Consider the following 23,302-nt stretch of genomic DNA (forward strand, 5'->3'; position numbering starts at 1 on the left):
AATATCTGTAAGAAAGGAAGAAAAACTTTGTCCCCTCACTTGTCAGGCTATAACCAATGCAAAAAACTACTTAAAATCAGCATGTGTCACTGACACTTTATTGTGTCTTATGACTTGGACCTCCTCAGCCTTTGAGTTTGTCTGGGCTATTCAGAGCATCTCATGGGCCTTGGGATGTTCTGCCAGTGTTTCCTGCGCTGCTCTGCTCAGTCCTGATTCTCTGGCCTGTCCTATTGACCAGCTTCTTGGCCCTTCAGCTTGAGACTCCATGACCCAGGAGTTAGCATTAATAAGTCAATTTCCTGCTGCATTGAACACTGTACATAAAACACAAGACTTTTTTACACTTTTAATGGTAATGGTATGTTTTGTTATTTTTTGTCCTTTGTTTGCTTCCTCAGAACTAAATACTTCGTGTACCCTTTCTGGACCTTTATTGTGTCCATCATTCCCTTTATCTGTGCATTAGTTCTCTGTCTTTATGGACTCTTTTACTTTTTAATGAATCTGGATATTTGACCTGTTTTCCACCTTAGAACAGGTGCAGTAGTCTATTCCCTAGAAGTGAATGTTCAAGATGTTATTGCCCTTTTGTGTGGAGCTCTAGAACACCCACCATGGCAGCTATTCTGTACCTGTGCTCAGCAGTATAAGGTTTCATTTTTGAGATCTCAAATTAGCTCAAAAGACAGTATCAAGCTGACACAAATTTAACAGTGATGTTCTGCTCACATGATTCCCTTTTGAGAAATTCTTTTCCACCGTGTAGACTGTGAATGAGTCCTTGTTTTTAAATAGGGACATGAAATCCCACTCTGCAAGCTCTTACAAAATGTTTTTCCCTTGGAATATAACAGTTCTGGCTAAAGTCTGATTGCTGAAAATACACACATCTTGCATGGTGTTTCAGAGGGTTGCAGGGTGTACACTGATTCTAACTTTGATTTTCAGTCTCTGGCTTGTAAAAATTCAGGAATTCCTTAATTTTTTCTGGCCTTCATTGGCTAAGGGTTTAGCTACTCTCTGTTCTGTAAAACTTTTTTCTGTTCCTTTTAACTCTTGCAATCAGATCTGGTTCTCTTTTGCTAGTACTAAATAATCTCTGCCTTTTCACAGGTTTAAATCTGGACTGTTGACTGGATTTTTCCCTTGATTTTGACATCTGATCCCCACTACAATTTGCTCTGACACAGTGATTATAATACCAGTATATGGTGTATTTTTAGTTAAGACAAGTTATAGATCTGCTACACTTGGCTCAGAATTTCTTCCCCTCTGATCAGTTTCTCTTGTAAAGCTGATAACCCTCAGAATTTTTTTTTCAATTTTTTCAGAATTCAGAATTACAGCTTATTTTCTCCTAGAAGTGATACAGCCCTTCAGTACCTTTTGTGTTGCCTGATCACTGACTCAAACTTCAGCACTTCCCTATGCAAACCTGGTTACATGAAAATCTAAAGCCTGTCTCCTAGCAATATTTAAAAAATACCCACTTCAGGGCCATCTTTCTTTCATGCTGTCTTCCCAGAAAACATAATGGTCACTCGAACTTTTTTCCCTTGCCTGGTACATTTTTGGAAAAGGTTATATTACTTCCAGTTTTAACCCCACATCTCTCCATGAAGCACTATATTCACTACTTTCTTCTTCTAAAACCTTTTCTCTGTTTTTGAATCTACTTTTTATTATTCTCTTGCTCCTTGCATCAAGGAGTATTCTTTGGCTTGAGAATTTTTTCAGAATTCAGAATTACAGCTTTTAAGCACAGTGAGTCATTACTACAACAAAAGGTAAAAAGAAAGATGAGGTGAAGAAATAGTACATTAGGGAGGGAGATGAATCTATGTAGCCCTCTCTGAGCCTGCCTACAGACAGCTAACTCTGACAGGATTGCTCCAAACCAGCACATTTCAGGCTCTGTCATGACCCCTTGTCCTCACATGTATTCAGGCTATAGTCACCTGCCCTTGAGAAAAAATACTCACTTGGTCAGAAAGTCAGAAACATGTTAAAGAAATATTCTGGACATTGAAGGAGAGCTATGTCCTCTGTGCAAGAGATGGTGTAGGTAATTATTTCAGCTATTGACAGAGTTACAGATAGCTTTAAAATATGAAACCTTTCTCAGCTGTTTGTAAAAATACTAGTTGGATGAAAGAAAAGATAAATGATAACATGTAGCTGTGACTGTGAAGAGGATCTGTGCTTCTGAAAACTGATGTTTCTTAAATTATGGAGGGTTAATATGTGTCTGAAAGACAGTTAAACCCCAAGAATCACATTAATTGAAGGAAAATTGCACTGCTATCCCAAAAGCTGATCCCAAGATGTGCTGTTTTGCATTTGCAGGATGAACAATACTAGTGACTAGTGTGTTGTTAGCAGCAATAAATATCTCTTGGGATGATTGTTATTGAAAGCCTTGAAACAGCAGAGATGAAAGAGACAAAGGTTTATGGTCTCAGGTAAGAGTCACAGCTATTTTGAAAGGTGCACCTCATTCAGCAACAGAGACAAGGATTTACCTAAAGTTCTGCAGACATAACTAAAAAGAGGAGGTGAAGCAATTTAATGATGTGAAAGGCAGCTTCTATAGGTGAAATATGGAGGATAACAGGTCTGGGAGAAGGGATGTTTCCCTTTTTAAAAAATTATTTATTTTTTCTGACAGCTGACAACAATAACAGCAGCTGGAAGTACCTGAGAGTGAGTGACAGTGAAGGAGCCAGGATGAGTGGCAAATGACAGTAAATAAGAAAAGTGACTTGAAAAGGCTCTGGGCCCCTAGTGGCTCTAAGAATAGTGAATTAGGACACCAAAAGCAAGAGTGCACTTTGAAAGGAAACATGAATATGCCCTTCCTCCTGGCCGCATCTGAACCCTTTCTCAACTTATAGATCAATGCAGAAGCAAAGCTGTGCTGAATCTTTCATGTGGCTGTGCTGTTCTATAATAAAACCTGAACAAACAGGTTTTGTTTACCAGCCTTTTAGTGAAGGCACATTTGTCAATCAGGACTCTTCTCATGTACCATTCTCCAGTCTACTGAAGGAGAAGGTTGGGTCTTCCCTTGAAAATGACACCAACTTCCATTGGAGAGTCTCTAGCAGCTCACTTCAGAAGTGAACTTTGTAATGGAAACAATGTTTAGATTTCGAGTATAAGGAATAAAAACTTTTTCCATCAGTCAAAGAGTTCAATGAAAAACAGGTGCCACAATTCTGCTGTGGCAAAGAGTCTGTCTGCCAAAGTCTGTCTATTCAGACACTACCAAACGTTGGCAACAACTTTTGGTAGTGTCTGAATAGACAGACTTTGCAAATAGACCTGGATTTGATTCATAAGCTTTCTCCTCTTGGATAAACAGCTTCATGTATGTATTATCCTGCTTGTTTAGTTGCTTTATTTTTAGAACTGGGTTTTGTCAAGGAAAATAAGATGCTAGGTGCCTTGTGAAGTACCTACAAACAACTTTTTTAGCCAAGGATGGATTCTTGCCTTTTTTTTCTGCCACTGGGAGTCTCAGAAGAAGCTTGGGTCAAAGTAGTGTAGGTCAGGGAATTTTGTTTTGACTCAATGTATGTAGTTTTACAACGTTCCCTGTTTAGTGAATTACTTATTTTTGTCTTCATATCATTATGTTGTTTTAGCACCTCCTTAACAGGAGACTATTTTGAGGAGCAGCAGCTGCAAAGAAACTGGCAGCTGCATGACATCTCACCTGACAACAAAACTCCCTTCTCATGGTAGGGACCATAGCTTGCACACATCTGAAAACCTTGTCTTCATTCATGAAAAAAATAAACCCTTTAACTAAGACCTGCTACCACTGATAGCCCCTCTCTGTGTAGACCCTGGCCAAGACATGAATAGTCTTTATGATACTTCCCTCCTATGTTTGAGTACAATTCCATGGAAAATTAAATGTGACAGTAGAACTTGCCAGTGACTGTGAGGTGAATGATAAGTCTTCTCTCTGCTCTCCAGTACATTCAGTGTTCATAGCACTGAGTCTGGCAGAGCTGCTGGGCTTGCTCATTTCCTTTACTCCGAGCCAAGATTCCCAGTAGTGTCAGGACAATTTTAGAAGCAAGATACACTCAACTGAACTTCATCTATGAAGAGATGAACAGGTGCTTATAGCTGAGTTGTCAAGTCCATATATTACCTTGATGGGTTTTTTCTTTTTGAAATAGAGTCATTTTTGAGTATGGGCTTTTGGCCAGTCCTCAGATTTCAGGAAGAAATCTACTCCTGAACTGATTTATTCTGGGGAAAACAAAAATGCAGAGAAGATAGAAACAAGATCTGCAGTATGCAGAGTAACTTTCAGGGGTGGAGAAGTGCCGGTGCCTGTTGCTGGTGTTGGTTGCTGGGGCTGGAGCAGCTGCAGGGGCTGTTGTCCCTTTGTCAGATTTAAAGACCTTTTCCTCCTGAGAACACTGAGCACTGTTGAACATGGCTTGATAGGTCTGGGCTGGGCACCAGCACATTGTAGAAATTTGGGTCTTCTGTGGGGTGCCAGGGTGATAAGACACTTTTTAAGAATATTTTGCTTCTTTTCTGGATTCTGCACATTTTGAGGGATAAGGTACAAACACATTGGAGGTGCCCACTGCCCTAGGGACTTTCTCATAAAATCCCATCCACCCCCTCTGAACTATCCAGTTTTTGGGCAGATCTCTGGGTAATATTCTTAATTATTTGTCTGGCCTTAAAGAAGATCTCAAGCATATGCAACAACATGCTGGCTCCTAGTAAAAAGACCAGTTTGGTTTCAGGGTAGTCACAGGATATTCAAAATCTTTAAAATTCTTGGCTACTGATCAGCCTGGAGGACAAGGAAAGAATAAAGTAGGGGAGAGAAAAAAATGAAGGTGTTTCCCCCATAGGTTGCTCCTCTGAGAAACAGGTGAAAAGCCAAAGGTGTGATTTTTAGTCGCTCCAGTAGATGACTCCCAAAGCACAGAGGTTCCTGCAATGCTGACTACATCCACTAGGTTTGTGTCCCGACACACAGCACTGTCATATCACAAACCCATCCTATGAAATACACCACAGAGAGCATGTACTGCAAGTGAGGTATTACAGGTATAACTCAGACAAAACACCACGAACATGATGGCAAATAAGTCCACATTTTAACTAGCAACTATTGTTAAACCAATACAATGAATGTTTGTAGCAATTTTCTTTTAACACACACTGGTCCTTCTCTCAACCTTTGGTTCCTCTATTCAGGTGCCAAAAAAGGACTGTCATGGTTTTAAGCCCAGATGGAGAGAAAATACCATCTCAGCTGCTCACTCAATCCCCCTCTGCCTGGTGGAATGGGGAGGAGAATTGAAGTCAAACTCATAGCTGACACAAGAACTGCTTAATAATTGAGAATAGAGTAAAATACAATAATAATGGTAAATAATGATGATAAAAAGGAAAAAAACCATTGATGCACAGCATAGTTGCTCATCACCTGCTGATCAATGCCATACCTACCTTCCCAAACCCAGACTGGCCACACTTCCAGGAAGCCCCCTGCCCCCCCCACCCCCCCCACCCCCCCCGTTTATATACTGGGAATGATCTGTGGTGTGGGATATCTTTTTGCCCAGTTTGGGTCACCCTCCCTTCTATGCTCCCTCCCCAGTTTTGGTGGGTTTTTTTTGGATTTTTTTATTTTTGGCATCTCTTCACTGAGACAAAGAAAAACAAAAGTCCTTGACTTAGAACGAAATGACTTTGCAAAAAAATGCATCAGTGTGTTATCAACACATCTCTCATTCTGAATCCAAAACACGGCACTGTAACAGCTACTGGGAAGAAATTAACTCTATTCTAGCCAAAACCAGGACTCTGAGATAGGTAAATTAACTCTATTCTAGCTGAAACCAGGACTCTGAGATAGGTAGATTAATTCTATTCTAGCTGAAACCAGGACTCTGAGATTGGTAAAATAGTTGTTAAGCAATATCCAGAACGCATTCTTCCATAACACCCTCTCTCAAGCCTGCTAACTCAATGGATTTTAGCTTCTCTGTGCTCTGCTACATTGCATGACGACAAATTATATTTCAGGGAAGGAACAGAGCTGGTGCATCCACCTGTGCAAAGTGAAAAGGAAAGGTTATGGGGAATCATTACGTAAGGAACTGGAGGCTAGGGAGTTCTGTGAGGAAGACATGGACATGGACATGCACACCCTGATATACAATCAGTGAATTTAGTCTACAGATTTTGAAATTACAACCTGCAAGGCTGCAGATGTGGCAGCTGACATGCTCCAATTGAATTGGAAGCTTCAGAGACCCCATGCTGCTGTCCAGATCAGCAAAGGTGTGACTCAGCAGGAACCTGGCTTGAGCATCTCAATGGATGCTCATACTGCTGAGTAGTGGCTTGCAATAGGAGTGGGTCTGTGGGGTGAAACAGTTGCCACTGGGGATCCCCTGTCCATGCTATCCAGAGTGGGGGTGTGGAGGGGGATGGAGGAGGCTGTTAATGCCATTAGTGGTTTGAGCCCACTAGATACTACCCAACCCAGAGGCCTGTCTTCTGGTTTAATCTAATCTGAAAGCAAGCCATCTTGTGACCCTGAGATAACTCCACAAAGCAAATAAAAAGAGGATTGATAGGGTGACTGACTTTAAAAACATACCCTGAGTGTAATACATCTCCATTTCTCTAACAACCCTGAGTGAAAATCATTCCCATGGGCAGGAAAAAGGTTGGTTAAGAGACGAGCTAATACTCATGGGAAACAAAGCAGTGCTTGTTCCAGAGTTCTCTGTTTAGGATTGAAGTATTGAAGTATTTCTCACGCAGCTGTTAGCAGTTTATAAAATACCACAGACCCACAACTCCAGCAAACGCTGATCACCTGTGCCTTGGTCGCTGGACTCTGGCACCACAGACCTCTGATGCCTCTGTGGGACCTGGGGTGATGCTGCATAGCCAGTAGCACAAACCTCTTTCTATTTCCTCTGATCATTAATCACTCAGGATTTCATTGGTGCTTAATGGCCATACTTTGGGCACTCCTATAAAGACTATAAGATTTCATGTACTTGGAGCCCTTCTGCCTTTCTAAGGCACTTACATTTTCTTTTTCTAGGAATAGCCTTGCTGATAAAATGAGTCATCTAGCCCTCTGCCAACAGTGAACATGATGACTGACGCTCAAATGGCACCTTTCATGCTAGGAATGTTTAAACCCATGTGTGGAATCCTTCCCTGGCTGTGCTGTCAACACGATGCCAGAGCCTTTCTACTCGCACAGACCAGGAGGTCTCAGTGTGAGGATTCAGCACCCTTCGTTACTGCCTTGGAAAGGATCTGTGTGTGAGGCTCTGACATGGCTGCAGGCTCAAGTATTACACAGGGAGTTATGTTGCTCCTAGGCCATGTTGCAGGGAACAGCAATGGAAGGGAGCTATGCAAGTCCTCTGGTGAGGTTCCTGCAGCCACGTCACAGGCACCCCTTCTCATCCCTTCTAATGTGCCAACAGCTTGATCCTCTAGCACACCAGTGGTCCCCTGCATGCTGCAGAGATCCAGGCAGTTGAGCATTAAAAGGTAAGTGACATGAGCTTTATTCTGTTCCTACTGGCTTAACACAAGCAAGACTTGACTGTCTGCCTTGGAAGTTTGAAATAATTTCTCAGGGATGTGGTGCCTAGCAGCACTAATGTTAGAAAGAAGACTAAGTATTTAACATTGGTATTTTATGGAACACTCCTCATGGACAGAATTACAACACAAAAGCATCTGAGGAGCAAACAGCTCAGCTTTTCCTTCAGCCAGCTGGCCAAACACATCTTCAGCTTCTCTATACAAAGTACCCGATTCAGAAAAAAAACCGTAAATTATAGAAAAGGGATTAGAAAAGTAAAATTGAACTTCATTTTTTCTTTAATGAAACTTGAACTTCTGCAAGTTCTTACAAGATAATATTGCAAGTATCACATACAAATACACTTCAGTTACAAGGGAAGTCAGTGTTGCTACAGCCAGAAGCAAGCAAGTGGGAGATTGAAGAGGAATGGTGTCATTTGGTGTTGATGGGAGCCTTGGTCTTTTGAAAGCCTGTGCACATCTGTCCAGCAACATCAGTAGCTTTCTATTTAAAGTCAAGCACTGGTTCGCTGAACCTGACTCAAAGATAACTGCGGCTTGTTTCATAAAACTGGAAAATTAATCAGTGTGAAATGTATTGGAAAACAGAACGGTAATTCATATGCCTCAGCAGTTTCCTTATTAGGTAAAACAAGCTTTTGATTGTTCTCCCAGGACATACAATACCTCAATATGCTGCAAAATAGGCTTTTAGAAATGAACCAGCACGACTTGCATACCTCAGTGACCACTTTTGTGACAAATGCAAATGAATATTTTGAATCCAAGGTCAAAGTCTAATCACCGAAATGGCAAAGTCTCAGTCACTAATTTCTTTAGATGTACTCTTCACTCTACATCAACAGCCTGTCCTGGGCTGACTGCGTCCCCATGGGTTTTGCAGAGGACAGGGACCACTGGTTGTCCCTATGATGAGTTTCCCTAGACAGCTACACTGTAAATTCTTCACAGCAGATGCAAAACAAACTAGCATGGGATCAAAATCTTCCTATGGAAAAGGAAAGTAGCACACATTAAAATAGCAGGATTAGAAGCTCGTAAAACAAAAGGGTGGCTTAGGGTTCCACATGTATCATATTACAAATGGTCTTTTACAGTTGGCTGTACTCCTTGGAACCACTGAATCATTTCCTACTTGGGCACGTTTGGAAATGTCAGCTTTTTCCAAATGAACTCTATCTGGTTGCATCAACTGAAAATTCAGAGTGGCTCAGTGACTTAGTGTGGGAAAGACAGTTGTGTAGAAGGATGTAAATTAATTCGTTATCCCAGCAGAATTAAGCTCATTTTAATAGCACCACCCCCCACCCTGAACAGTGCTAGAATAAAACTTAAAAGGTAGGTCCTTGAGCAGGAAGGAAATGTTCCTTTTTTGGTCTGCACTGTTTTTCAGCAAGTAATGATAATAACATCCATAATAATAGGATGCAGGAGGTTTGGATGCTCTCTGCCTCTATCCCTGAGGGATGGGGCGATGAGAAATTGTGTTGACTTAGACATATGTCCAGAAGGATTACTTTTGATTCTGCAGTCTTGGTATCAGCTGCTACCTCAGAGGAGATGAGTGTGATGGTGATGTTTCTAGGCTACTGATTACTTGCTAACCCTGACCTGAAAAATGACAAGATCCCTGATTTTACATGTTTCCAACCTCACTACAGACTACTGTTAGGAGAGAGAATTATAAGAGATGGTGAGACTGCTTTAATTACATCTTTACATCTGGTCAAGACACAGGTTTTCTAGGCCAAGATGTTATTTCATGGTGTGAGTTCATTCAAGTAATATCTGGGATGAGGTTAAGTCAACCCCATGTAGTGCACACCACAGCCAAATCCCTGCACAAACTGGCAGAATGGCAGAACCCCTGTGGCCAGCAGCACCTGCACAGGCATCAGATCTTCTGAGCCTCAATGCTTAACTTATGAGTCCATGTTATGTGGGCAAAATACAAAATGTGATTTGCTTGATGATTTTGGAGTGCAAACAACTAATTTTTAACACCTTGTCAGCCCCTCTGGTTTGTGTCCTCCCTGGCGCATCACTGCATGCCTGCTCACACCAGACAAATCCTCCAGGGTGCTCCCAGGCCACCCCCAGCAGCTGGTGGATGGACTTTTTGCACGGGGAAGCAGCTGGTCTGCCACCTCCTGCCTCGTTCCCTTCCCCACAGGCAGCACCCAGAGCAGCTGTGGGGGGCTGGTGCTGCTGTGCCATCGACCAGACAGAAGTTTCTCTTTGAACACTGCCCAAGTGACTGGCATTTAGTGTCTGCTTAATGGCACCAGTACAGACTAAGGGAAAACCACCTTGATACAAATGAGTTGTAATAATCTCCAAGTGAATGATTTCTTTCTCACCTTACAAAGGGTTTCACTCCACTGATGTCTGTCTGCAGAAGAGTGGAAAGAACTTGACCACACAGCAGCATCCATGGACATATAATTGCCAACATAATATTTATGCCTAACCATATTGTGTTTGCAGACACTCATTTGTAAAGATTTTCTTTTTTTCTTCCTGAAAAATTTGCATTTTTATGGGTAAAACAATCAGTGAAGGTGGCCATGGTGCCAATATCCCCTTGAAATTATTAAAAATAAAAAATAAGCTGAAATAATACAAAGGACAGCTCATTTCTGGTTGTTATCTATTATTCATATGCACTGTCAATAGTTCATTAATTCTAGTCTGTTTTCCCATGTCAAAAATCTTGTTTTTCAGGCCTACACTCATGTAGTAGAAAAAATAGTGTAATCAATGACCTCAATAAAATGAAAATAACCCATTTAAAATGATCTGTTTGCATACAGTCTAGAAGCTGAAAACTATATGTCCCATTTCCGAAAAAAACCCAACCCAACAACATTTCATGGAAACAAAATTAATTTTCAAATAGAAATTAACTCTGACTCTTTTGAGTGAGGTATTTGAGTGAATTCTTGCAAATTACACTGGCAGAAATTGGGATGAGTTGTAAACAACCTGCAAAAAAGGAAAATTGCACTTTTCTGATAACATATCCCTCTTCATAAAAATTGCAGCTTAACCAGGAGCTGTTTGTGAAATGTGAGCTGAAATGTGAGCATTTCTCAAAGTGATGAATGGTGTCTCAGCATTTCCTTCTCTCTTTCTGATGATCTGTTATAATGACAGCAGCTTTTATCATGCCTCTGTTTGTGAGGGCCCCCTCGCTTTCTTCCTTCTTTTACTACAAAAGCTCTCAAAGGAAGCTTTTGTGTGTCAGGAGAAGCCAAATTAACATAATATGCAGCATCTATAAATAGTTATTTCAAATTAGGCTTCTACAAAACGTTGAAGCAATATTTCTTCCTTTTTTTTCTTACTGCTGGTAAAAGATACAATCTCATATCACATTTTTTTCTTTATAAAATATTAATGTTGTTTTTTTGATTTTGTATATTTTTCAATGCTTTGATCCAGCAGCAGGTAAAAGATGGCCAGTTTGTTGTTCCTGTATTTCGAATTTGTGCAAGAAAGACCTTGTTAGAAATATGGCATGTGGTAATGGCAAATTAATTACCAAGGACAATGCCAAATTGTCTGTCTTAAATACAGATCCTGGAAAACATGGATTTTTCATGCTCTGCTGCTGAATTTTTTCAAACATTTTGAAAATTGCTTCCAAATTTAAAAAAATTGGAAAGAACTCATAAAGTGAGAAGGATTAAGACAAGGCTAATTAAATCAATGTCTGGTTCATGAGAAAATGTTAGCCACTGTTTGTATATCATAACAATCAAGTTGTGAAATTATCAGATATCCTCTGCAAATGAAATAACAGAATTATTTCCTTTTTTTTCCACATAATTCCCAACCAAATTGTGAAATTCAATTCCATGTAACAAGGAAACTCAAGAGGAATTGAGACAAATTCTTGGAAGAAAAAAACCTAAGGATTTTTTAACGAGACAGTCCAGAGATAACCAATGATTTGGAGATTTCACCGAGCTGAGGGTTTATACTAAGGGAAAGCTCACTGCTTGCATCCTTCTCCTTTTGCTTTTTTCCTCTTGGACATGGCTGGAGAGAGACATTGAGGCTGCCCTAACACACAGAGGGGTTGTTGTGACCTTAAATGTCTCAGGGACTGCCCAGGCTGAGCTCTGGAGGCAAAGACCTGGTGCCACCCGGCACGGGAGGTGTGCGCATCAGCCCTGGGGTCCCTTCCCTGCATCCCTCCCCTCGCCTTCAGGACACTGGCATTGACACCGAGTCCCAGAGCTGGGCAGGGCTGTGAGATCTGTAGAAAGCCGTTGATATTGAGGCTGATTGAGGATCGTTGCCATTGAGTTGTTAGCACTGTGAATGTCAGTGACTGCCAGGAAGGAGGCAGCCAGATCCAGCTGTGCCAGACAGCAGCAATCTGGCCGCTGTGCCGCTTGCCGTCTGCTGCACTGGGGTGGAGGAGGCTCTGGACTGTGCTCCAACAGAGGCTGCAGCTCTTCTGCCTGATCATTATTGTTTGGGACTTTCTTCTAGGGACCAAGAGGTGCAAAATGGTTTAAAAAATTTTCCCTGTGAACTATGCAGTCACTTTTCCACATTAGTTGGCTGCTAATGGCTGATATTATCAAACACAGCTTTAAAAAAACTGCATAGGAACACACGAGTTCTTCCAAAATACCTATTTTTTTTTCCTTTTAGTTTCTTAGCATCGAGGAGATTTCTTTCTACTTTTTTTCTCCTCAGCAATTTTAAGGACTAATAATTTAATTTTTAAAGGAAAAGCTTGTCTTTTCAGAATCTCATGACTCCAGTGACTAAGCAGTGAGGGAAGCACTAAATGACACAAGATGCCTAATTAAATCACAGGAATACTTCAGTTTTTTGAGATTTTGTCCTGAGAATATTTTCCCAATCTTCAAAGTGGCTAACATTTTAATCCTGGCCAGGGAAAGGCAGCCACACCTAATCTGATCTGATCTGATCTAATCTAATCTAATCTAATCTAATCTAATCTAATCTAATCTAATCTAATCTAATCTAATCTAATCTAATCTAATCTAATCTAGGGTTTACAATGAAGCTAACTCATGAACAAACTGCTTTTTAATTCCATGGCAGCATAATACACTGCTATATCCTGGGCAAATTACTTTTCCTAGCTCATGTATATATATAAAAAAGTTATTTACATAAAGCTACCGTATGAGTAGCTGTATGAAACAGCTACTCAAAGAATGTCTGCTTCAAATTAAGAATAGCAGGTGCATTGAAGAAATCCTATGAAAACTATTATTTCAAACTAATAGGACTCCTCAGTAAATATTTTTTGAGAAAAGGCAATAGCTAATAATCATAAACCAAGTTCTTTATGTAGCCAAAATCACTATGCTTTTGAGGCAGTACCATCTACATTAACTACTACTTTCTCTTCCCCATAACAGTCACTTCTTCTGGAGGAATTTACAAAATTAAAATAGCTTTTTATTGAATAGCAGGATGTTTTGCATGATGGAAATTCTTAAATTCTTTTAACATTTCAACTTATGCAATTCAATACAATGACTTAAAAGCAACAGACAAAATGTCTTAGAACACGTACACAGGAAATATTTAGGAGCAAATTTATTGTTCTATTTTAATTTGACTGTAATTTTCCAGGAACTGCAGTGTGTCTTCTTTTTTTCTTTTTTTTTTTTACAGATGAAGAGCTTTTTTAGCACTCTTGCCAACCCTTTCTTATTTTAAGGAGTTTAGCTCCTCCTTGTTCACTAAGACACTCCAGCTGTTGCCCAGAAAGGCCTCCTGCACAGCTGGGCCATGTCTGTATTAACCATGTTTTGAGGCTCTCAGAGTTCTTTGTGCCCAGGCCCATTCACCTGGCACAATAATGGCCCAGTAGTACATTAAAACCTGTGGCAGCTGCTTTTTTTGAAGAAGCATCCTCAGCCTGACAGAATATGAGATGTAGAGACACGTAGGTGTGCCACTGAGGGACATGGTTCAGAGATGGACTGGGCAGTGCTGGGTTAAGAGTTGGACTCTATCATCTTAGAGGTCTTCCAGCTTAAATGGCCCTATGGTTCACTGACTTGAACCTAGACTTTTGTCAATTATTGTTTTTGTCATGAATGCAAATAAAAAATCAATCCAATATTCTTTTAAAGTCTCTTATAAATTTGAGAAGAAAGGACTTTTGTGATTTGAATTCCCAAAGTAAGTGCATATTTTGTGACTTTCTCAATATGAACAGCGTGAGCCACAACCCTGGAAGTGCTCTGCACACCAGTGCCATCCAGTCTGGGTACCAGAGCCCTTCAGATGATGGGTGAATTATTTTGGTGGATGCAGAATTTTTCTGCGTAGTTCCTACCAACTAATTCTGCTCTCTGGGGAATTTAACAGCAAAACTACCTTTGATTTCTGTGGTAAGTGCTTGAAAAATCCCACCTCCTGTAAGGTGAGTGTGGCAGACGTCTTCTACATGAATAGGATAAATGCTAATTTTAGCTCTAAATTCAGGAGAAATTAAAGTAGATAGCATGGAAATAGCAGGGTGTCCATGGACAGGATAACTCATGTCAATAAGGCCATGAGAACATCACATGACTCACAGAATCACTAGGTTGGAAGAGACCTTCAAGATCGTTCAGTCCAACCTCTGCCCTAAAACCTGAACTAAACCATGGCACCGAACGCCACATCCAGTCTTTTTTTAAACACCTCCAGAGATGATGACTCCACCACCTTCCCAGGAGGCCATTCCAGTACTTGATCACTCTTTTTGTAAAAAACTTTTTTCCTAATATCCAACCTATATTTCCCTTGGCACAGCTTAAGACTGTGCCCTCTCATTTGGTCAGCTGCTGCCTGGAGAAACAGAGCAACCCCCCTGACTACAAGCACCTTTCAGGAAGTTGGTCGCATTGGAACATGCACTATACCAAGTCCCTAAATTATTTTTCCCACATAATTAAACATGCAAGTGTAATTAAACCCTCTATTTATCAAGCTTAGTCCATGTCAAAATGTGACTTGATTCAGGCTTGTATCTCTAGTAGAAGTTGTAAGCCAGGCTATTTAATTAATACTCATTTAAAAGCTTGCTGTCACCTCATAAAATAATGTCTGAATACATGAAAAAAATCAGTGTTTTTAGATGAGGACATGAATACTTTTAATTCCCCTAAATATTTCTCAGGAGAAGATGGCTTTACCTCACCTGTAGCTGAAACAGTGTCTCTGAGTTTTTTACACTCATAACAAATATCAGCTTAAATATGGTCACTTTCGGATGAGATAAATTTTTCTCCAGAAGGGAGTATCTTTCATTTAAGCATAAATAGAACCAGGGTGAATGGTTCAGATATGGATGTATATATTTCATATGACTGTATCTGATTATATGAAACCTAGCCATGATGTGCCATCTGTGTCCTATAAATGTAAACTTCTGTGTCTTTGTTTTTTTAAAAATCTTTTACATAAATAGATCTAATGAGGTTGATACTTTCAATGAAAAATGTATCATTTCAGCTTCCTTTTAAAACCAGAAGCTTGTACAAGGTTTTGTATCTATAACCGGCAGAAACAGCTTGATTGTACATAATTTATTCATTTTGCATCCTGTCTAGGTAAACACAGTATCTATAGGCTATTTTTAAAAAAACTGTGAATGGCAAGGTAATTTTATATTTCATCACTTACTTAATTTCCTAAAAATGTTCTCATTACTGAAATAAAAGTAACTACTTACGGACTCAGAAATCTAAAGCAAATTTCCAAATTTTGTACTATTTTACCCTTTTGATTACAGAATGGATCAGTACAGTCAAAGGTCAAAGGGAGGAGGAGGTCTGTCACTTTTGCTTTTGTGTTACGTGAACATAGGAGTACACATGCAACAGTCTCCAGAAAATAATGCCTGTTTGCTATAATAGGATAAAACTCAGGAGAAATCTGATCTTCATGTGCCCACCACAAAGTTCCTTCAGTGTTTCTTCACCCAGAGCCTGGGGAAAACACTGCTCCCTTCCCTGCTGTCCCCTCACACAGCTGCTGCTGTTTGTGGTTAGGATGATTCTTTGTGTGTGGAAAATGAGTGTGCAGCTCAAAGCACCGCCACTCATGTCACATCCAGCTTGGGACCTCAGCCAGCTTGTACCCAGGGCAGGGGTTCCTACTGGAGCTCTACTAATCCTACTCTCCCTGCTCTGCTCACATCTCCTTGGCTCACACCTCTTTCCCTAGTTTCCTACAGAACATCTGGCAACACCTTCTCATCGTGCATTGGAAGTGCACTCACGTAGTAATGTATTCTCACTGTTGTTTGGCCTGAAATATTTTTGTGTTTGTTAAAAATGGCCTGCACTCTGTTTATAAGTCTAGATAAAATACATGCTCAATAAATGCAAAAGTCAGTAAATGGTAGGACAGTATTTATAACTGGGCCAGTCATTAAAGACCAAACATTGAGTTATAGTGCTGTGTTGCAGCTTTACAAATTATATGCTGCCTGAACAGAGAAATCAATATGTCACAATTTTGAATTACTTAGCACCTTTTAATTTTCAGAGATCATCTTGCTTCAGATCTTGACAGGCATCACTGGGCCAGACAGGAAACGGGCCCCACGACTGGTTCCTGTCTTACAGGGCTCAGTGGGCTACATGCAAATATCCTGTGCAGCAGATCTTTCAGATACCTGCTACTACACATCATACTCAGCTAGATGCTAACGTGCCTCAGAAATGCAAACATGCAATTCAGGGCTGAAAATCTGGTTCACTGGGGTTGAGAAAGGGACCTAGTTCCAGCTCCTCCAATGTGGACTGAATTTTTGGTCTCAATCTCATCCCTGCTGAAAAGATTGTTGGTTGTTGGAGATTTTTCCCCAAAAAGGGAAATTATTCCACCATACACATTACTGAAGACTGAGTCATACAAGATGGAAAAAGGTAGTGCAAAGGCTGAAGCACTGTCTCTCCTTGAAGAAGATCCAGGGAATGTGGTTTGGAGCAGTTCAGGGAAGTGCTGCTGCATCTGCTAGCTGCATCAGTAGTACTCTCTGGTCAGCTGTCAGCCGGGAGCTCATTCAGTTTTTCATGACCTTACCCAAGAGTTATCAAAAAAATTTCACATATTGCTTACTTGTTAAGTTCTCAGTTTGCTCTTGAGGACAGCCAAGCTGAGCCTGAGTGCATCTGGGGAGCATGAATAAATTTTCTCCAGCTGCAGGTTCCAAGTGATGATTCCTTGCTTTAGAATTGACTTTTACACACACTCAGCTATTCGTTCAAATGCATACTCATGCAATATGCAAACACAACATTAAAGGCGAAGGATTTTAAATGCTGGTATTTAAAATGCACATCTCCCCAGCACATGATAATGGTACTTTAAGTATCAGCATTCCTCTCAGCTGAAAATGCCTTCATCCTCCCTCCCCTCTGCCCTTAGTGCTCAGGCTCCGCACACTTCACACGCTATCCTGTTCCCCACACTGAGCCCCTATGCTCCCCATGCTCCTCCTCACTGTCCTGGAGCCTCCATCCTCCTCTCCTTGCTCCTGCTCTCCCTTTTGGGTCCTCTTCCCAAACACTGATACATTTTTAGATTCCTTCAGATCAACTGGTGATGCCAAGGCTGTTCAATAAAGAAGATTCAGAAACGGGGTATGCAAACCATATATTTATAAACTTAGTCTATTTAGATGGATGTGTCAACTGCAGGGGATGTCCAAATAAGTGGTATGGTGTTAAAGCTCTCAAGGTTAAAAATGAAGTTGGTCAATCTGTAAGAAGAAAATGGCAATGTGCTGCAGAAATTCTCACCTGGGAGCTAGGTACAAAATGCCTGTTCTGATAATAATGCTAAACATAGGAGCTGTTATTGATCCCTTCTGTTCAGATGACACTCACTCTTCCTAAGCTACATTTGGTTTTCCCCTCTGCTAGATCTTAATTATTTTCTGCCAGGCCATCAAAGGCACCGGATATAATAAACTAAAATGTGCTCTCCCTGGAAGTACAGTAATTGAGATGGAGACAAACAGATGAGTGACTATCTGAGAACCATAGGAGAGATTCTGGCTTACCCAGCACACAGATTTTGCAGGGATGGCAGTATATTTGCAGACCCTAATGAAAATGATTGCAATACAATCAGCAAGGCCTGTCACTGAGGTAAGGGATATCAGCTTATTTACTGAAGTCCCATACCTGACACTACATGTTTAGAGGAGAGAGACAGAGGGGGGGAGAGAGAGAGAGAGAGAGAGAGAGAGAGTAGAGCCCAATTGATGCTGATCTGCCATGAGAAGGAAAATATCCTAACTCTCTCCCTTGGCCTCTGCCTGCCATCTTCCACGCCCCTGGCCACGGCACAGCCAAGATTTCTCACTTTCTCTCTATGCCAGAGAGGGGATGTGCTGCTGGACAGCACCAATCCAGCTGTGCCCCACTGCCAGTCCTCTCCCCAGCAGGACACCAATGGCCATGCACTGGCTGAGATGGCTCTCTCATATGTTGGCATGAATTCCACCATGTTTTGGCCCATTTTGGACTCTGGTCTACAACCAGCATCATTCAGAAAGATAAGTACTTCAGAATGGGGAAAAAAGACATCTGAGATAAGTCTGGTACTCCCAAATGTCTGTATATCTTGCTGGCTCTTAGAGTAACCTGGATTTATTTCCATTTGGAGGTAAAGGCTTGCAGTTCCAGTTTATAAATGGTTCAAGATATTTCTAGGCAAACAGAAATAAAGAATTGTGTAGAGTTTTTTTCCCCTTGCTTTCACTGATGATTCTGAAACAGATAGCCACCCTAATGCTAAGAGGTAGATTCTTTTCTATGGCTTATTTTCCTAAACTTTTTCTCTCCCAAGATGTGCTGAAGGTTCAATGACAGTCTTGATTTCCTCATCGCTGCACGGATATGCCCCCTGCACAGTGTAAACACTGATGTTTCACTGCAGAGACACACTGAGCTTTCGAGGACTCTGGCAGGTGTCTCACCAGAAGCTCAAGTCTGGCCCCAGGTTAACATGTGCTTTAAGCTGCATCTGAGCTAAGGGAGCTGGTCAAACCCAGACTCTCAAACACCCTCACAATTACTTTCCTACACAGCTCCATGATTATGGTTTCTCCTCCAGGTGATCTCCTTTTCACAGCAAGGTAGCCCAGTCACAAGCCCTGCCTGGATAATCCCGCTGTGAATACCCACATCCCTCACCTGCACCCCTTTGGCACCCTCCTTGTATCATAGCCTAATCAGCATTAACTTCACCACTGCAAATAGCCTAAGAAGTACCTGATGATAGAAGAAGGAAAATCTAGGATTTGCAGCTGCTATGTTTCTATGGAGCATTCAACAATTTTTACTGCAGAAGAGACTGTGAAAATCACTATTATGTAAGTATACATTTAGGCTACAATCTGGACATTTATATTTTTAACTCTGTTTAATGAGGTTAATGGCTTTTTCCCAGTTTAAAGACAGAGGTCTCATCTTTCTTCCTCCAAACCCCTCAAATCCATGAGTTCATGCTGCTCTGTACCACTTCTGTGGTATTCTTCCATACCAATGAAGTAGTCAATCCCCACATTTTGGCACAGGATTTTTCCTTATTTTTCCATTTATTGTACTCTATTAATTTCAACCAAGGAAATAAAGAAATGCCAAAAAAAAAAAAAAAAAAAAAAGAAAAAGAGAAAAAGGGCTCTAGCTTTTTCAGCGCACTGTGATCCCAAAAGGACATTTGGAGCTGATCAGTCAAACCACCTTCCTGGATGAAACACAGTGGATAATCTTCCCATCCCAAGATTAGGCCTTCATACACCTCCCCTTTTTTTTTCTCCTTCCAAATGATCCCTGCTATTTGCTCATATCACACATTATTTTTTCCCCTGAATTGTTGCTCTGATTTTTCATAAACACAAATGATGCTGACTGACAATCACACCCCATCACTTGTATCATAAAGGATGATTCTGGACTCTGCTATGGCCTCCCATTTCAATCAATGTGTATTTTATATGCACACTTTAACAAACATGTGATCCCAAACAGGATTTTTCTACAGATGGGCAGCTGGACACACTGTGTCACACTCAGTGATGGAAAGAAATGTTTAGCTCGACTTAATTACCTTAACCATTGACCACAGTGCCCAATGAGAGCCCTTCCATTACATGACTTCCCCAGGGGCATACTCCCCCTTCAGCCACCCAGGCATTTTAAAAGCCTCTGGGAGCTGTACAGTCACTTTGCACACTGATCTATGATGAGTAAATGTTGCTCCAACAGATTTTGTCTGTGCTAATTTACTTGCTTTGTTTGTTTGCTTGGGGTTTTAATAATTGTATTAGAAGTCTTTGCTCCTGATGTATTTGACATTGTGCCATTGGTCCATTAGGATTTGGTTGAGTGTTGTGCATTATTTTTAATTTGCATTCACAGTATGCTCTGTAATAACTCCCACTGAATTCTAGCAATGGATGCTGTGAATTTGTATTAACAGCAGCGCTGTTTTGTTCAACTGTGGTAAAATTCTTTGCAAAAGAATACTTAGCACATCATCTCCTTCAGCGAAGGAGATCAGAGTTCCAAATAACAACAGAGACTTGCAAATTGTTCCTGAGCTAATTGTAATGGAAGGATTCATCTTGGATGGAAATCATTGGCACAAGCTATTGTTGATGCCAGAAGTTTACATGGTTTCAAAAAGCAATTAGACATAATTATGGAAGAAAAATCCATGAAAGGCAACAAAACACACAGCTAGCTCTAGTTCAGAAATTCCCTGAGCCATTGATTGCTGGAAGCTGAGAAAGGGTCCTAGGGATGGATCACTGCACAGTTCTTCCCTGGGATTGTGCTACTGGGCACTGCCTGAAGAACACACTGTTCTAGTCTGACCCAGTACGGCCTTTCGCATGGTGTCATGTTGAGATGTCGTGCAGAGAGCCTTGAGGAAGAAAAGAGAATGGGGGAAAAAATCCCTTCAGGTTAACAACTTGCAACTTTTAGGTTTCTGAATTAAAGTCTTCCTTTGTACCTCATTGCAATTCAGATCCTCTTGGCCTATCAGCTTCCTTTGGAAAAGCAGAAACATCGGACTGAACCACAGCCATGGGCACATGCCTGCAGTGCCCTTAATTGGATGAAGGCTCACACAGAGGCTGTCAGTAGAGCACTCATTTTCAGTATTTACCAGCCTCAAGTCTGCTTATGCTACAATATGCAGTTTTGGCAAGGAGTATTTACCTGCCATTGGGCTGGATCATCATTGCTAAAGAGGAGAAGCTGGTTTCTCAGTTAAACTAAATAAAGGAATCTGGTGAAGTGTACACAATATTTTACTCTGATGGATATAAAAACATAGCTTACAACAGTGAGAAAGAATTAATTTTGTGCACAAGAAGCAAGTAGTGCTGTTGGTTAGAAGAGGGAGCTAACAATACCAGGTCATGGGTTCAATCCCCATACAGGTCATTCACTTAAGAGTCTGACTTGATGATCCTTGCCTGTCCCTTCTGACTCAGAATATTCTGTGATTCTGTAAGAATGACATCTTATAAGACACTCAGAGTTCTGAAGACTTCTCCATGTGCCCTGACTTTTTTTGACCTTGACCTTCTCGAGAGAGTGAATGGTGCTTGACTGGATGAGTCATCACTGAGATATTTGAAGAACATCTCAAAGTGATGGTACATGTAATCGCTTTTAAACACCTAATAATTTACCTAGGTTTAGGTTGATCCCAACAGACTGTTTGCAGGCTGAATTTAGTTATTAAATTATTATTTTAATAAAGCCTAATTTTTAAGTTACAGGACACAAAATTCTGTCCTGAAAAAAAAAATAGAAAAAACCATGAAGGTAAGATAAAAAGCAAAGCAGCAACAGCCACACAAGGTTATTATTTAGTTTGGACTTTTAATTTATTTTAAAGGGGAACAGGAATGCATGGCTTTTTGTGATTTTCCTTTAGTGGAATGATTAGGGCCATTTGATGTCCTGGAGTCTGGCAGACGGCACCTAAGTCCTCGCAGTTTATCATTATGTAAAACCATGTTGCCCAAAACCGTGGGTGGAAATAAATGAAGTTGTGAAATGCAATGAACCAATGACTTTTTCCCAGTTTGAAACACATATGTCTGTTTTTTGAATTTGCTGGAAGTTTCTTTTTGCTAAAAGCATATTGTGAGTGCACTAAAAATATCTAAAAAGTTGTCTCGCACCAACACCTCACTCTGGGGACCCTCATACTTCCCCAGAACATGGGACTCCAGTTTCACTGAACATCTTTAGTACCTTTTTCTTCTTGTTAATTGTAACAGTCATTTCTCCTCCTATTTGCAATAACTAATATCCCTATGACAGCTATTGCTTAGATGAGAAGGCAGCACTAGGAAAGCATTTAATGAACATTAATTGCTTCTTAATATGATTTAGCTGCTGGAAATAAGAAGGCTAAACTGGCTCCATGTGACCAGCAGCCCTCCAGGCACCTCCACCAGACTTCTTTTGAGATGCAATCCTGCTGACTTGGGGGACAGCAGCCTTTCATGGATGATAACCAAGGCAGCATTTTGCTTTTCCAAATTAGCAGCTAAGCAGGGCTGTAGGAGCTCAGTAACAAAGTCATGATGATACCACCTGGCTGATTAGTGATCTCTTCCTTCTGTGCAAGCCAGCAATTATCAATTCCTGCTGACTTCAGAAGCTAATGGGAATCAGAGGATGAGGGATATGTCACAGCTTCCAGCTGTGAGGAGGATGATGAGATGGGACATAGACTCTGTGTACACTGTTAAGTCTCTGTCTTTTCCTGTGTGGCACCTGTACCTTTATCATTTTGACCGTCTGCATTACATTACCTGACACCATCACTTCTGATATGGCAACACCATGCAAGAAAAACTTTGTCTTTTGAATCCAACATTCCTAAATTTGAATTTTGATTCACCATTGATTCTTATCTCATCCTTTAGTAGGGTCACTTAACCCTTCCACTAAGCTGCTGCGCCAGGAAATTAAGGCTGGTAACATTTAAGGATACTGTGACAATCAATCAATACCTAGTTGTAAACTTGTTAGTAAACAACAAGCACCAAGTGCCAAGTCTAATCTAAACACATTCAATTTATAATCTTCCCATTTTCTTTGCAAGAACTTTAACATGACACAAAGATTAACCTTCTGATCTTGGGAAAAAAAAAAATCTCTACTGGTACTATAGACTAGCATTGGCAGCAGACCTCTAACTTGAAATATTACGTCCTCCCTGGCATCACTAAATTTCCCATGGATTAGCTGACAGTGATACCTCAGGACTCACAGAAAAACTGTATTGCAGAGGGAAATAACAGTGAGGGCAAAAGCCAATTTTTTTTCTGGACTGTAATTCTTAGTCTTTGATTCAGGGCTGAAATTGAATACCCCTAGGCTTTTAAGATGAAAGACTTATTGTTTTACATAGGGTATTTTATGGGTATTACAAAATTGTAATTACAAAATTACAAAATGATGATGTCTATTAACATAAGCAGGAGCCTTCATGTTTTACAGAGGTGATGAGGGATTGATATTTCCAGTATCTGCCGATCAATATACACATACCTTCAAAAGCTTGACAGTTGGCCCCCTACTTATTTGTATACAGTGTCAACTGGTTTTATAGGATAGGCCCGAATCAA

This window comes from Serinus canaria, chromosome 2, assembly GCF_022539315.1.
Source record: "Serinus canaria isolate serCan28SL12 chromosome 2, serCan2020, whole genome shotgun sequence".
Taxonomy (NCBI): domain Eukaryota; kingdom Metazoa; phylum Chordata; class Aves; order Passeriformes; family Fringillidae; genus Serinus; species Serinus canaria.